Source organism: Papio anubis, chromosome 4 (genome assembly GCF_008728515.1).
Source record: "Papio anubis isolate 15944 chromosome 4, Panubis1.0, whole genome shotgun sequence".
Taxonomy (NCBI): Eukaryota; Metazoa; Chordata; class Mammalia; order Primates; family Cercopithecidae; genus Papio; species Papio anubis.
Window position 1 is genome coordinate 126,565,830 of NC_044979.1, and position 16,356 is coordinate 126,582,185.

At 38.4% G+C, this 16,356-nt stretch overlaps 1 pseudogene across 1 annotated transcript; it reads left to right on the forward strand.

The window, feature by feature from the left end:
• Window positions 1-6,136: 6,136 nt before the first annotated feature.
• Window positions 6,137-8,476, forward strand: LOC101015789 (annotated as a pseudogene). Its single transcript, XR_160298.5, has one exon. The product of XR_160298.5 is annotated as a selenide, water dikinase 1 pseudogene (transcript).
• Window positions 8,477-16,356: the final 7,880 nt, after the last annotated feature.

A 16,356-nucleotide genomic window follows, 5' to 3' on the forward strand; every position in this document is an offset into this window, starting at 1 on the left:
TTTTGTTTCTTCTTCTTCTTCTTCTTCTTCTTCTTCTTCTTCTTCATCTTATTTATTTATTTTTTTTGAGACACAGTTTCACTCTTGTTGCCCAGGCTGGAGTGCAATGGTGCGATCTCGGCTCACCACAACTTTCACTTCCCAAGTTCAAGTGATCCTCCTGCCTCAGTCTCCCCAGTAGCTGAGATTACAGGCATGCGCCACCATGCCCTGCTAATTTTGTATTTTTAGTAGAGACGGGATTTCTCCATGTTGGTCAGGCTGGTCTCAAACTCCTGACCTCAGGTTATCCACCCACTTTGGTCTCCCAAAGTGCTGGGATTACATTCGTGACCCACTGCGGCCGGCCAGCACTGTTCTAAATCAATAAAAATGATCTCAGTTTAAATTTTCCATTTGATTAAGAACTTAATTTTAAAATTTTATTTTTTGAGGCACCATCCTGCTTTGTCACCCAGGTAAGTGCAGTGTCAGGATCACAGCTCATTGCAGCCTCAGCATCCTAGGCTCAAGTGATCCTTAAATGTCATAATTAATTAATTAATTTTTTTTTGGTAGAGATGAGGTCTCACTATATTGCTCAGGCTGGTCTTAAACTTCTGGGCTCAAGTAATTCTTCTGCACTGGCCTCCCACAGTGCAGGAATTACAGGCATGAGCTGGTGCATCCAGTACTTTAAAAATTTTTAATGAGATTTCTATTTGGCTACATATGACTTGAATTCATTTTCATTAATAATTTTCATTGTTATACAAAAAACTAGCCGGGCGAGGTGGCGGGCTCCTGTAGTCCCAGCTACTCGGGAGGCTGAGGCAGGAGAATGGCGTAAAAACCCAGGAGGCGGAGCTTGCAGTGAGCTGAGATCCGGCCACTGCACTCTAGCCTGGGCGACAGAGCGAGACTCCGTCTCAAGAAAAAAAAAAAAAAAAAAAAAAATAATAATAATTTTCATTGTGATTTACAATGCTCAGAAAATACTACCTCCTGGGTTTCTGCTTTCGTAAATTCAACGACATATATTAGGCCTGAAACCTTTCCATTTAAAATAATTGTCTGGTGTTTGAAAAGAATGGGCATTTTTATTTACTGGCCAAAATTGCTGCCCATTTATTTATATGCCTAATTAGTCAAACTTTCTAATAAAATTATTTAACATTATTTATATTCATACCATTATTGCATAGCAAAAGATTTAATTTCCTTAATTACATTAATGGCCTTAATGTAACCTAGTATAAGTAAAAATGTGACAGAGGCTGGGGAGGAAGTGGTTGAAGAAAGAAAAAATGTTGATGGACGTGGACCAAGTTTCACTTAGGAGAAATAAGATTCAATGATTAATTGCACAGAATATTGACTATAATAAATAATAATGCAGTGTATATTTCAAAATTGGTATAAAAAGATTTTAAATGTTTTTGTCACAAAAGTATAATAAGTATGTGAGGTAATGAATTTGTTATTTAGCTTGATTTAAACATTTTGCAGCATAAACATAAAAATATGACAGTGGACCCAACAAATACATACTTAGGATGTTATAATTATATAATTATATTGAGACAGAGTGTTGCTCTGTCACCAGGCTGGAGTGCAGTGGCATGATCTCCGCTCACTGCAACCTCCGCCTCCCGGGTTCAAGCAATTCCCCTGCCTCAGCTTCCTGAGTAGCTGGAATTACAGTTGCGTGCCACCAGGCCTGGCTAATTTTTGTATTTTTAGTAGAGATGGGGTTTCACCAAGTTGGTCAGGCTAGTCTCAAACTCCTGACCTCGTGATCCGCCCACCTTGGCCTCCCAAAGTGCTGGGATTACAGGTATGAGCCACTGCGCCCAGCCAATAATCACTATTTTTATAAAGAAAATACAGTTTTTTAAAGAGAGAAGAGATTATAGAAGTCAGAGACAAGTACAATTTATTGTGATTGGAACTAAATGCTATCAGAAGATTTACTATGTATGTGAAATTCTTTGACAAACTTTATGAACTTCAACTGGTGACAGGAAATCTCATTGTTCTCCTCTTTCTTTTTAAAGACAAAGTCAACTTTACTACATTGCAATAATTTTTCTTAGGGTAAAACTTGGGATTCACAATTATCTCAGGGTTAATGGTGAATGTATTTTAAAAATTCTCTGATAGTCCTGACTGATCTTAGTAGGTCTAGTTCGGTTCTCATTGAATTGGATCACCTCATAGTCCCTTTTTTTTTTTTTTTTTTTTTTTTTTGAGACGGAGTCTCGCTCTGTCACCCAGGCTGGAGTGCAGTGGCCGGATCTCTGCTCACTGCAAGCTCCGCCTCCCGGGTTTACGCCATTCTCCTGGCTCAGCCTCCCGAGTAGCTGGGACTACAGGCGCTCGCCACCTCGCCCGGCTAGTTTTTCGTACTTTTTAGTAGAGACGGGGTTTCACCGTGTTAGCCAGGATGGTCTCGATCTCCTGACCTCGTGATCCGCCCGTCTCGGCCTCCCAAAGTGCTAGGATTACAGGCTTGAGCCACCGCGCCCGGCCTCTCATAGTCCCTTAATAAGCCAACTTTAAGAGGAATATACTTTCCGTTTTTTGAGAATTGTTTGAGTCATTGCCTGATGCAAGTAACAGACATAGACATGAACAGGTTACAAAAGATAAATAATGTCCCTAATGTACCAAAAAACTTTTTAAAACTGAGTCTCTTAGGACTCATCCCATGCAAATGAGTCCAAAAACACAATAATAACGAATAAAATACAATTTTCTGCAATGGAAGATATCTGAGGATCACTGAAAACAACAAAGTTGGCCAGCCACTGTGGCTCATGCCTGTAAACCCAGCACTTTGGGAGGCCGAGGCGGGTGGTTCACAAGGTCAGGAGTTCAAAACCAGCCTGGCCAACATGGTGAAACCCCATCTCTACTAAAAATACAAAAATTAGCCAGGTGTGGTGGTGTGTGCCTGTAATCCCGGCTACTTGGGAAGCTGAGACAGAAGAATCACTTGAACCCAGGAGGTGGAGGTGGCAGTGAACTGAGATCGCACCACTGCACTAGAAATAAAAAAGAAGATATAAAAAATGAAAGAGAAAGAAGAAAGTGGATTACTCACAATAGCCAAGATATGGAATCGACCTAAATGGTCATCAACAGTTGAATGAATAAAGAAAATGTGGTCTATTTACACAATGGAATGCTATTCAGCCCTTAAAAAGAAGAAAGCCTTGTTATTTGCAAAAAGCTTAATGAACCTAAAGGACATTATGCTAAGTAAAATAAGCCAGCATTGGAAAAAATTTTTAAAAAGATCTCATTTCTATGCAGAGTGTAAAAGAAAAATCAAACTCATAGAAGCAGAGAGTAGAATAATGATTGCCTGCAACTGTGGGTGGAAAAGATGTTGGCCAAACATAATGGGTCTTTCCTACATCTATTACCTTAACAGATGTTATTTTCCTTGTAGTTTTGATTCACTAGGGAATTGAAACATATCCTGAAGAATCAAAACTGAAGGAATAATGTATTTGTTAAAGCAATGCAGGTTGTATACTGACATTTCAGAGGCTTAGCAAAATAATATATTTTCTTCTCACATTATCCCTTATGGTTTTTTCCTTGATAAAAAGACTTCCTCATGATATTTTAGTAATCATTTCTTCTTTCATCTTCTATCTGCATCCTCCTCTTTCTTCTGTGAATAAATTAACAAAGAGATGCAGAAAAGACACATTTGCTTTTTACCCACACATCGCTTCCACTCACTAGTAGTCAACGTAAGTAGAGCTGAGAACAGCAGTTTTCTGGCAGGACACTTCTCAGCAATAAACAAAACCCTGAAAGAAAAGTGTAGATTTTTCATGAAAAGCTAATGTATTTTAAGCAAAATAAGCACATGCATCAATAATAAAATGCTTGTGGCAAAATATAGGTCCGTTTTATTGATTTCTATGGAGCTCAGGTAATATTTGACCAAAAGCTAGGCAATATACAGCAGAAAAAGGAATATTTTTTGAAATAAGAATATTGTGAAGTTATTCTGTCAAAAGAAGTAAAAATATTATGACCTCATACTAACAGTCTCATCTATAGTTCTACAACATCAAATGCTTTTTATTAAAAATTGTATTTTATACAGGTATCCAATTTGTATCACCCTCCTTCGCTATTTCAATGCCTTCTCCACTTTATATCAGTGGGAAACAGGCCACCTGGTCCCTGGAAAGCATGTGGTGCTATTGCTACTTTAACGATGATGAAAAAATGCACTTGTTTGGGTGGTACTGATGTGCCCAAAGGACTGTTTTCTTTATTCTTCTCTAAATTTACTGATAAAATAAAATTCTTAACTAAGAAGACTTTATCTCATTCATGTATATATTATGAAATTTTGTTGACACTTAAGTGTCTCTGACTTACCAGGAATATTGAAATTTTCCATAAATTCAATTGAGCACTGTAAATAAACAATTGTTTACTAATAGCCTTTGGGAGGCAGAGTAAGATTTGTAGAATTTCTTTATAATGTGTTCCTAGTAATCCCTCTGAACACAGCATTCTCAATTTTTAATATTCACCCTGAGTCACTCAGGGGAAATTGGTATCTCTGTAAACAGGCAGAAGAAGGTGCTAGGTGGAGGTGCATCACATTGCACAGAAATGATGTCCACACACACCTATAAGGGCCTTAATTTAATGGACTGTTAGTTACATGGCTACATACTTACTGAATCTAGTCATACTATCTTTTGTCAGCTAATGGCATTTGTTACCTATTAATTCAATACAATTATTTGCTTGGCTGAAAAATAAATCCTTTGTTAATTTATTGTAAATTGAGAGATTAGATTTGCAATCTTCAATCTTTTAATGTTAAAGCAAATCAGAGAAGAGCAATGTATGTATATAGTATCCATTTCCTATCTATGAAATTTATCTTTGTATTGCCTTGAAAACCCTAGGTAGCCACCTAAAGAATGCCCTCTTCAAATCCTTTAGCCAGGATTTTAGACTCCAAAAATAAAAAACTTAATGATAGACCAAAGTCTAAATCTTCTCTTTGCTTCTTGTCAGGAATCTGGCCATTTCAAAAAGCATGTCAATTATGCCAAGCCATTGAAAAGATGTGGTTTTGACTAGTTTTATCCCATTTCATTTTTTTTCTAATTGTTACTTTTATCATGTTAATCTAAGAGCAAATATCTACATAAGCGTTCTTGCATTCAAGCAATATTTATATTATGACTAGGTGTGACGGCTCATGCCTGTAATCTCAGCACTTTTGGAGGCCGAGGTGGGCAGATCACTTGAGGTCAGAAGTTCAAGACTAGCCTGGCAAACATGGTGAAACCTCATCTCTACTAAAAATACAAAAGTTAACCAGGTGTGGTGGTGTGTGCCTGTAGTTTCAGCTGCTTTGCAGGCTGAGGCAGGACAATAAGCTGAACCTGGGAAATGGAGGTTGCAATGACCTGAGATCCTGCCACTGCACTTCAGCTGGAGTAATGAAGTGAGACTCTGTCTCCAAAAAAAAGAAAAGAAGTGTGTGTGTGTGTGTGTGTGTGTGTGTGTGTTTAAAGTTCAATATTGTATTACAGTATAGAAGAATCCTCTAAAAATATTAACTTCTTTCTGGCTTATTCTTTGTGTACCATTTTATACATTCACAAAAACATTAAACAATGAAAATGTACCCAATTATTCAATTTTTGTTAATTTTTATTAAAAGTGAGAGTTAAAAATAATTATTTCTTTTCTGGTTAAAGAAGTTTTTGTTTTGTTTTGTTTTTTTGAGACAGAGCCTCACTCTGTCACCCAGGCTGGAGTGCAGTGGCTCGATCTTGGCTTACTGCAACCTCCACCTCCCAGGTTCAAGCGATTAAAGATGGTTTTTATTGTTATACTCAGGACTGTTATCTCTGGAGACACATTTGCCTGTGTTTTAATATTGGCTCTGTTTCTTTCTCTGCAAACTGAGGATAATAACAACACCTATGTTATTCAGTTACTGTGAGAATTAAATTTATTAACACATAATAGTATTATAGTTAATGCTCAGTACAAATTAACAATTAATAAGATATGTATATGCTGAATTACACTAGTATGTTAAGATGGAAATGCCCTTTTATAGCACGAGTTTTTTGATCAATATATTTAATTTTTAAAAATAAATGTTGTATAGATACACAATGAAATACTATTCAGCCTTAAAAGGTGGTAAATTTCATCATTTGAAACAATATAGATAAATTTAGAAGACATCATACTAGATGGAATAATCCTGACACAGAAAGACAAATACTACATGATTTTATATATATATATATACACACATACACACACACACACACACACACACACACACACACACACAGAATAAAATTTAACTCGGGGTGCAAAGCAAGCCGCTAGATCCATAAAGAACCCAGCCAACCTGCAAAGGGAGGGGAGGGGATGAGCTGTGAGGAGAGCGGGGCCCAAGAACCATGTCTACCCGGGAGTCCTTTAACCTGGAAAGTTACAAATTGGACAAAAGCTTCCGGCTAACCAGATTCACTGAACTTAAGGCTGCAAAGTGCCCCAAGATATCCTGCAAAAATTGCTGGAATCTTTACAGGCGAACCACTTCCAAGAAGATGAGCAATTTTTGGGAGCCGTTATGCCAAGGCTTGGCATTGGAATGGATACTTGTGTCATTCCTTTGAGACACAGTGGGCTTTCCTTGGTTCAAATCACAGATTACATTTACCTGATCGTAGACGACTCCTATATGATGGGCAGGGTAGCATGTGCCAATGTCCTCAGTGACCTCTATGCAATGGGGGTCACGGAATGTGGCAATATGCTGATGCTCCTCAGAATCAATAATAAAATGATCGACAGGGAAAGAGATAAAGTGATGCTTCTGATTATCCAAGGTTTTAAAGATGCAGCTGAATAAACAGGAACATCTGTAACAGGCAGCCAAACAGTACTAAACCCCTGGATTGTCCTGGGAGGAGTCGCTACCACTGTCTGCCAGCCCAGTGAATTTATCATGCCAGACAATGCAGTGCCAGGGGACGTGCTGGTGTTGACAAAACCCCTGGGGACACAGGTGGCAGTGACTGTGCACCAGTGGCTGGATATTCCTGAGAAATGGAATAAGATTAAACTAGTGGTCACCCAAGAAGATGTAGAGCTGGCCTACCAGAAGGTGATGATGAACATGGGGAGGCTCAACAGGACAGGCGGCCTTCTGATCTGTTTACCACGTGAGCAAGCAGCTCGGTTCTGTGCAGAGATAAAGTCCTCCAGATGTGGTGAAGGCCACCAAGCATGATTATTGGGATTGTAGAGAAGGGCAACCACACAGCCAGAATCATAGACAAACCCTGGATCATCAAGATCGCACCACAAGTGGCCACTCAAAATGTGAATCCCACACCTGGGGCCACCTCTTAATCTAGACAGAAATAGCTGTTTGGTTTTGTTTTAAAATAGATCTATTTCCGTTATCGTCACTTCAATTAAAGACTATAAGCAACAAAAATCTCATTATATCTACACATCGGGTGACCTTAGGTCGGTTTGTAAGTGGATACAATTAATAAAATAAAATCCATTGCCTTTTTTTCTTGTTACATTAACTGAAGATGTACCTAATCTTGAGGCAGCATCTGAGTTAAGAATTATATTGTTATCTAATACTGATGATTCATTTTGAATCTTTCAACACTTATCTCTTGCCACATAGGCTCTTTTTAAAGGTGCTTTCACATAGCACAGACATAACCAGTAGTCGTGTCAAATAGCAGTCGGTGTCTTCATTTTATGTATATTTATCATATAAGTTTGATTTTTTTTAAGCGTCTTGAATGGTTTTCTGGAGAGACAGCATTGGTCAGTGGCACATGATGGCATCCCAGTCATAAGAAGGTTGCATGATTCCTTTGAATGTTTGATTTGAAAAGCCTAGTCTTGTCTCTCAAGAGCATCTCGGACCCAGAACATTCTCCAGTAGTGCATTGGTTCAACACGGCAAGTGCTTCGCTCCTTGGAAGACACTTTGAAGACAAAAAAGAAATATTATTTCTTTTTTTTAATGTAGTCTTCCTGATATTTACAGTAATCCCACTAACTGTTTTCTTTATTGATAGCAAAAAAAGGATACTTTTTGCAACGTTCTATAGTGCTATAAGGAATTGCCTTCCAAATGGAGGTTCATGTATAATACTCATTTACAATTCAATATATAAATAATTTTTAAATATAATCAATAATAAAGACTGTTCTGTGGATGGTAGTGTTTAATACATTTTATATTTTGTATAGTGATTTTAGGCCTTTTGTTTTCTTAAAATCAGCAGCTTTTTAGCCTAATTCTTAGCATTATTTTGTCCTTTGTGCCAGTATGTTTTTGTGCACGCTTTTTGTGATCTGTGTCAAAAACCTGCATTGCCAACATTGCAGCTCGAACTTAAACTTGTTATTCAAATACATATTTATTTTTTTAATTACTCTTGTATAAAAAAAAAGAATAAAGTTTAACTCAAAAAAGTAGAAAGTGGAATAATCTTTACCAGAGGCTGGGTGTGGTGGGAAGGAAACAGAGAGGGGTTGATCAAAAAATACAAAGTTTCAAATAGACAGGATAAACAGGTTTTGAGATCTATTGCACAGCAGGGTGACTATAGTAAACAATAACGTATATTTTAGAATAACTAAGAGTAAATTTCAAGTATCTCACCACAAAAAATAATAGGTAAGCAAGTTGTTATTTAACTCGACATAATCATTTCATACTACATACATATATTCAAATATCTCATTGTACCCCATAATGTACATTATCTGATTGGTCAGTGAAAATACTATTAATATATATATTTTTAAAAGGATAGTATTTAAAACATTCAACTACTATTATACCCCCAGACTGACTAGAAGAAACACTGGTTACAAACCACTGATGTGGCCACTTTGTTTTTTGGTTTAACATTAATCATGATCAAAAAGAATCAACAAAGAAGAGTGAATAAATTTCCCTCATACTCAGTATGTGCTAGGGACTTATTGGGCACATTTATTTGTATTAACTGCTTTAATTTTACCAAAACCCTAAGATTTAGGCAGTAAAGAGCTGAAGAGTCAAGTACAGAGAGATCAAGAAACTGTATTCATGTCATACAGCCCATAAATGGCAAAACTGGAAGGCAACAAGGAACCACCTGATACAGAGTTTCCATCTTAACCATTAGGCCCAACACCCTCTCATCCAATGCTACTTTTTATTTTTGACCTAACATTTTTAGCTTTGAATTTTCTAAATTAGTAGAAATAAAGAGAAATTTTAAAAACCCTTTTTTGGGAAAAAAAAATAGTGAACAGGAGGCAAGGACTAGATTGCAGCTCCCACTCAGAGCAGTATGTGGAGACTCACTTCATTAACTTTTGCTCCAGAAGTACCGCAGGAATAAACCAGGAGAGCTGAGAGAATGTGAAGACCCTATGAAGGAAGCAAGTTGCTCCTGCAGGACCTGGCAGACAGCCAAAATATTGATAGTGTTCAAGATGTGAAAGTGGGAAAAAGGGATAGTCTGCCCTTGAACACATACCCTCACTAGGGAACCTGAAGTTCTAGAACATGGAATAAGAAATCTGACTTTACCTGGAGCTGAGTCAGTTTAGAGAGCTGAGCTACATACAGAGGTAGAAGAAGCAGGAAAAGCCCTGTGGGCTCTCTGACTCTTCTGGAAAGCCATTTTAGACCTGCCTCAAAGGGGTCCTCGGGGAGGGCTGCCAGGGGAACTTGGAAAGGACCACAGGGAGAAGGAAACCTCCAGCTGAACTTTCTAACAATTCTAACCAAACTTGAAGTCTCCTGACCAGAAACTCAGAAAGGGTGTGAATTGGGTGAGCAGACTCCACAGGCGGCAAGGCACAAAAGCCCTGCCTGCTTTTGCAGCTGGGAGACTAGTGGCCAGGGGCAGTCTCTTAGCTCTGCTCCCTCACTGCCTGGCAGAACAATCGGTGCTCTTGGGGGTGGGGAGCACGGTGGGAATGAGTCTTGCTTTTTTGGGTTGCATGAGAGATGGGTGAGGCATATAACTGCTGGCTTTCCCCGTCTCCACCACACCCCTGACAACCTGCGTGACACAGTAGAGGCAACCATAATCCTTTGGGAACATAACTCTATTGACCTGGGAACCACACCTCCATTTCCCACTGCAGCTGCAGCAAGCCCCGCCCAAGGAGAGGCTAAGCTCAAACACACCTACCCAGGGCCCCACATGATCTTCCCTCCCTACCCACCCTGGTAGCTGAAAACAAATATCATATATTCTTGGGAGTCCTAGGACCCCACCCATCACCTGATTCTCCCTATACTACCACAGCTGATGCTCCCTTGAAAGCACCACCTCCTGGCAAGTGGCCAACCAGTACAAAAATAGTGCATTAAACAACCAAAACTAAGGACTCTCACAGAGTCCAATTTATCATCTGCTACCTCCACAAAAGCAGGTGTTAATATCCACAGCTGAGAGACCTGCGTTCAATTCACATCAACTCTGTGTGGACAACCCTCAGTACCAGCCTGGAGCCTGACGGACCTGCTGAGTGGCTAGATCCAGAAGAGAGATAACAATCATTACAGCTTGGCTCTCAGGAAGCCACATTGATAAGAAAAAGGGGAGAGTACTACATCAAGAGAATACCCCATGGGACAAAATAATCTGAACAGTAGCCTTGACACTTAGACATTCCCTCGGACATAGCCTACCCAAGTGAGATGGAACCAGAAAAACAATTCTGGTAATATGACAAAACAAGGTTCTTTAACATTCCCCCAAAATCACACTCACCAGCAATGGATCTAAACCAAGAGGAAATCCCTGATTTACCTGAAAAAATAATTCAGAAGGTCAGTTATTAAACTAATCAAGGAGGCACTAGAGAAAGGTGAAGTCCAATTTAGGAAATAGAAAAAAAAAAATACAAGAAATAAGGGGAGAAATCTTCAGTTAAATAGATAGAATAAATGAAAAACAATTACAACTTCAGAAAATGAAGGACACACTTAGAGAAAAGCAAAATGTTCTGGAAAGTCTCAGCAATAGAATCAAGCAAGCAGAAGAAAGAAGTTCAGAGCTCAAAGACAAGGTTTTTGGATTAACCCAATCCAACAACAACAAAGAAAAAAAGAATGAGAAAAAATGAACAAAGCTTCCAAGAAGTTTGGAATTATTTTAAGTGAACAAAGCTAAGAATAATTGGTGTTGCTGAGGAGAAAGAGAAATCTAAAACTTTGGAAAGAAAATCCTATCAGATTAAGAACAGATTTCTCAGCAGAAACCCTACAAGCTAGAAAAGGTTGGGACATTATCTTTAGTCTCTTAAAATTAAACAATTATTAGCCAAGAATTTTTTATCCAGTAAAACTAAGCTTCATAAATGAAGAAAAGATACTGTCTCTTTCAGACAAACAAATGCTGAGAGCATTTGCCACTACCAAGTCAGCACTAAAAGAACTACTAAAAAGAGCTCAAAATATTGATACACCTCTTTGAAACACATCAAACAGAACCTCTTTATAGCATAAATCTCACAGGACCTAAAAACCAAAAATACAATTTAAAAAAAACAGTTTTCAGGTCACAAACAGCACAGTGAATAAAATAGTACCTTACATCTCAATACTAACATTGAAAGTAAATGGCCTGAATGCTCCACTTAAAAAATACAGAATTGAAGAATTGATAAGAATTCACCAACCAATTATCTGCTGCCTTTGAGAGACTCATCTAACATAAGGATTCACATAAAACTTAAGGTAATGGAGTGGAAGAAAACATTCCATGCAAATAGACACCAAAAGCAAACAGGAGTAGCTATTTTTATATCAGACAAAGCAAACTTTAAAGCAATAGCAGTTAAAGAAGACAAAGAGGGACATTTTATCATAATAAAAGGCCTTGTCCAACAGAAAAATATCACAATCTTAAATACATATATGCATCTAACACTGGAGCTCCCAAATTTATAAAACAATTACTACTAGACCTAAGAAATGAGAGAGACAGTAACACAATAGTGGAAAATTTTAATATTCCACTGACAGCACTAGACAGTTCATCAAGACAGCAAGTCAACAAAGAAACAATGGACTTAAACTATACCCTAGAACAAATGAGCTTAACAGATACTTACAGAACATTCTTTTTTTTTTTTTTTTTTTTTTTTACAGACTGTTTCTGGCTCTGTTGCCCAGGCTGGAGTGCGGTGGCCGGATCTCAGCTCACTGCAAGCTCCGCCTCCCGGGTTCACGCCATTCTCCTGCCTCAGCCTCCCGAGTAGCTGGGACCACAGGCGCCCGCCACTTCTCCTGGCTAGTTTTTTGTATTTTTTAGTAGAGACGGGGTTTCACCTTGTTAGCCAGGATGGTCTCGATCTCCTGACCTCGTGATCCGCCCGTCTCGGCCTCCCAAAGTGCTGGGATTACAGGCTTGAGCCACCGCGCCCGGCCGATACTTACAGAACATTCTAACCAAGAACTGCAGAGAGAAAAAAAAAATATATATATATATATATATACGTATATATATATATATACACATATGTATATATATATATATATATAAAAGTAGAGATGGGGTTTCACCATGTAAGCCATGCTGGTCTCAAACTCCTGACCTCAAGTGATCTGCCCACCTCAGCCTCCCAAAGTGTGGGAATTACAGGTGTGAGCCACAAGGCCCAGCCTACAGATGCAAAAGGTCTTAACAAAATACTAGCTAACCAAATCAAACAACATATTTTTAAAAAATCCACTATAATCAAGTAGGTTTTATACCAAAGATTCATGGATGGTTTAACATGTAGAAGTCACTAAATGTGATATACCACATAAACAGAATTAAAACAAAAAATCACGATTATCTCAATAGATGCAGATAAAACATCTGACAAAATTCCAGGATCCCTTTATGATTAAAACCCTCAGCAAAATTGGCATACCAGAGACATATTTTAATGTAATAAAAGCCATCTATGACAAATCTACTGCCAACATAATACTGAATGGGGAAAAGTTGAAAGCATTTTTCTCTGAGAACTGGAACAAGACAAAAATGTCCAGTCTCACCATTTTCATTCAACATAGTACTGAGAGTCCTACCCAAAGTAGTCAAACAAGAGAAAGAAATAAAGGGCGTCCAAATTGGTAAAGAGGAGCTCAAACTGTAATTTTTTCCTGATGATATAATTGTATACCTAGAAAGCACTAAAGACTCCTCCAAAAATCTCCTAAAACTGATAAATTCAACAAAGTTTCAGAATACAAAATCAATGTACACAAATCAGTAGCTCTGCTATACACCAACAGCAACCAAGCTGAAAATCAAATTAAGACTTCAACCCCTTTTATAATAGTTGCACAAAAAGAAAAAAAAAATTACTTAGGAATATACCTAACCACGAAGGTGAACCATCTCTATGAGAAAAACTACAAAACACTGCTGAAAGAAATTACAGATGACACAAGCAAATGAAAATATATACCTACTCATGGATGGGTAGAATCAATATTGTGAAAATGACCATAATGCCAAAAGCAATCTACAAATTAAACACAATTGCCATCAAAATACTATCATTATTCTTCACAGAACTATAAAAAACAATCCTACAATTCATATGCAACCAAAAAAGAGCTTGCATAGCCAAAGCAAGACTAACCAAAACCAACAAATCTGAAGGCATCACATGACCTAACTTCAAACTACACTATAAGGCCACAGTCACCAAAACAACATGGTACTGGTATAAAAAACAGGCACGTAAGCCAACGGAACAGCATGGAGAACCCAGAAATACACTCAAATACTTACAGCCAACTGATCTTTCACAAAGCAAACAAAAACATAAAGTAGGAAAAGGACACCCTATTCAACAAATGGTGTTGGGGTAATTGGCAAGCCACATGTAGAAGAATACAACTGGGTCCTCATCTCCCACCTTATATAAAAATCAACTCAAGATGGATCTAAGACTTAAATCTAAGATCTAAGACCTAAAACTATAAACAAAAACCCACAGAGTGGGAGGAAATTTTCAAAATTTATACATCTGATGAAGGACTGAGATCCAGAATCTACAATGAATTCAAACAAATTAGCATAGAAAAAACAATCTCATTGAAAAGTGTGCTAAAAACACGAAGAGACAATTCTCAAAAGAAGATATAAAAATGGCCAGCAAACCTATGAAAAAAACAGGGAAATGCAAATCCAAACTACAATGTGATACCACCTTACTCCCACAAGAATTGCCATAATCAAATAATCAAAAAATAATAAATGTTCATGTGGATGCAGTGAAAAGGGAACACTTCTACACTGCTGGTGGGAATCTAAACTAGCACAACCACTATGGAAAAGAGTGTGGAGATGCTTTAAAGAACTAAAGGTAGAACTACCATTTGATCCACCAATCCCACTACTGGATGTCTACCCAGAGCAAAAAAAGATATCATACAAAAAAGATACTTGCACATGCATGTTTATAGCAGAATGATTTGCAGTTGCAAAAATGTGAAACAAACCTAAATGACCATCAATCAATGAGCAAACAAAGGAACTGTAGTATACATATGATGGAATACTAATCAGCTATAAAAAGGAATGAATTAATGTAATTCACAGCAGCCTAGATAGGACTGAAGACTATTATTCTAAGTGAAGTAACTCAGGAATGGAAAACCAAACATCGTATGTTTTCACTCACAAGTTGGAACTAAGTTATGAGTATGTAAAGGCATGAAAATGACACAATGGATGGTGGAGACTCAGAGAGGAATGTTGGCAAGGAGGTGAGAGATAAAACACTACAAATTGGGTTAAGTGTACACTGCTTGGGTGATGAGTGCACCAAAATCTCACAAATCACCACTAACAAACTTACTCAGCCGGGCACGGTGGCTCACACCTGTAATCCCAACACTTTGGGAGGCTGAGGTAGGCAGATCACAAGGTCAGGAGTTCCAGACCAGCCTGACCAACATGGTGAAACCCCATCTCTACTAAAAATACAAAAATTAGCCGGGCATGATGGCTTGCACCTGTAATCTCAGCTGCTCAGGAGGCTGAGGCAGGAGAATCGCTTGAACCCGGGAGGCAGAGGTTGCAGTGAGCCAAGATTGCGCCACTTTTTCCAGCCTTGGTGACACAGCGAGACTCCATCTCAAAAAAACAAAAAACAAAACAAAAACACATAAAACTTACTCATGTAACCAAATACCACCTGTTCCCCAAAACCTATGGGAAAAAAAAAAAAAGACTGAAGGGGACCTCAGGGCTCATCCAGACTCACCTTTCTCATTTTGCAGAAGAGAGGTTGGATATAGTGTCAATCTCACCTAGCCTTTAAGAGATCGACTCCAGACCTAAAATCAGACCCTCTGACTCCAAGCCCAAGTTCTCTTTAGCTGTCACTCTCTCTCTTCAAAGAACAAGAAAGAATCAAATTGAGAAAGGGAGTGGTAACACCCACACCCAGATTCTATTCTCCTGGGCACTGCCTTCCCTGTAGGACCTTTTTCATTCCCAGTGCTCATGTTATGCCTAAACCCTGGAAAAATGTGCCCTTTAAATCTCTGTGCACCCCTGAAACTAGCAGACATTAAAAGTAATAACAACAGGTTGGGCACACAGGCTTGTACCTGTGGTCCCAGCTAGTTGGGAGAGTGAGGCGGGAGGACATCTTAAACCCAAGAGTTCTAGGCTGCAGTGACTTAAAAAAATTTGACCTTGGCCGGCGCGGTGGCTCATGCCTGTAATCCCAGCACTTTGGGAGGTCGAGGCGGGCGGATCACAAGGTCAAGAGATTGAGACCAGCCTGGCCAACATGGTGAAACCCAGTCTCTACTAAAAATACAAAAATTAGCTGGGCATGGTGGCACGCGACTGCAGTCCCAGCCACTCAGTGGGCTGAAGCAGAACAATCTTTTGGACTGGGAGATGAAGGACCCAGTGAGCCGAGATCACACCACTGCACTCCAGCCTGGTGACAGAGCAAGACTCCGTCTCAAAAAATAAAAAAAAATTAAAAAATAAATTCACCTCAAAATCCCAGGAAATCAAAAGAGAAATAGATTAGTTCAAATTAAAAAACTGCTGCATGGAATCTGATACAATCAACAAAATGAGATAACTAAAAAAATAGAGAAAATATTTGCAAATCATACATGTGACAAGTGGTTAATATCAAAAATACATAAGAAACTCAAACGACTATATGACAAAAGACGATTAAAATGAGTGAAAGTCTTAAATATTTTTCAAGACATACATATGGTCAAGAGATACATAAAAATGCTCAATATAAGTTATTATCGGGGAAAGGAAA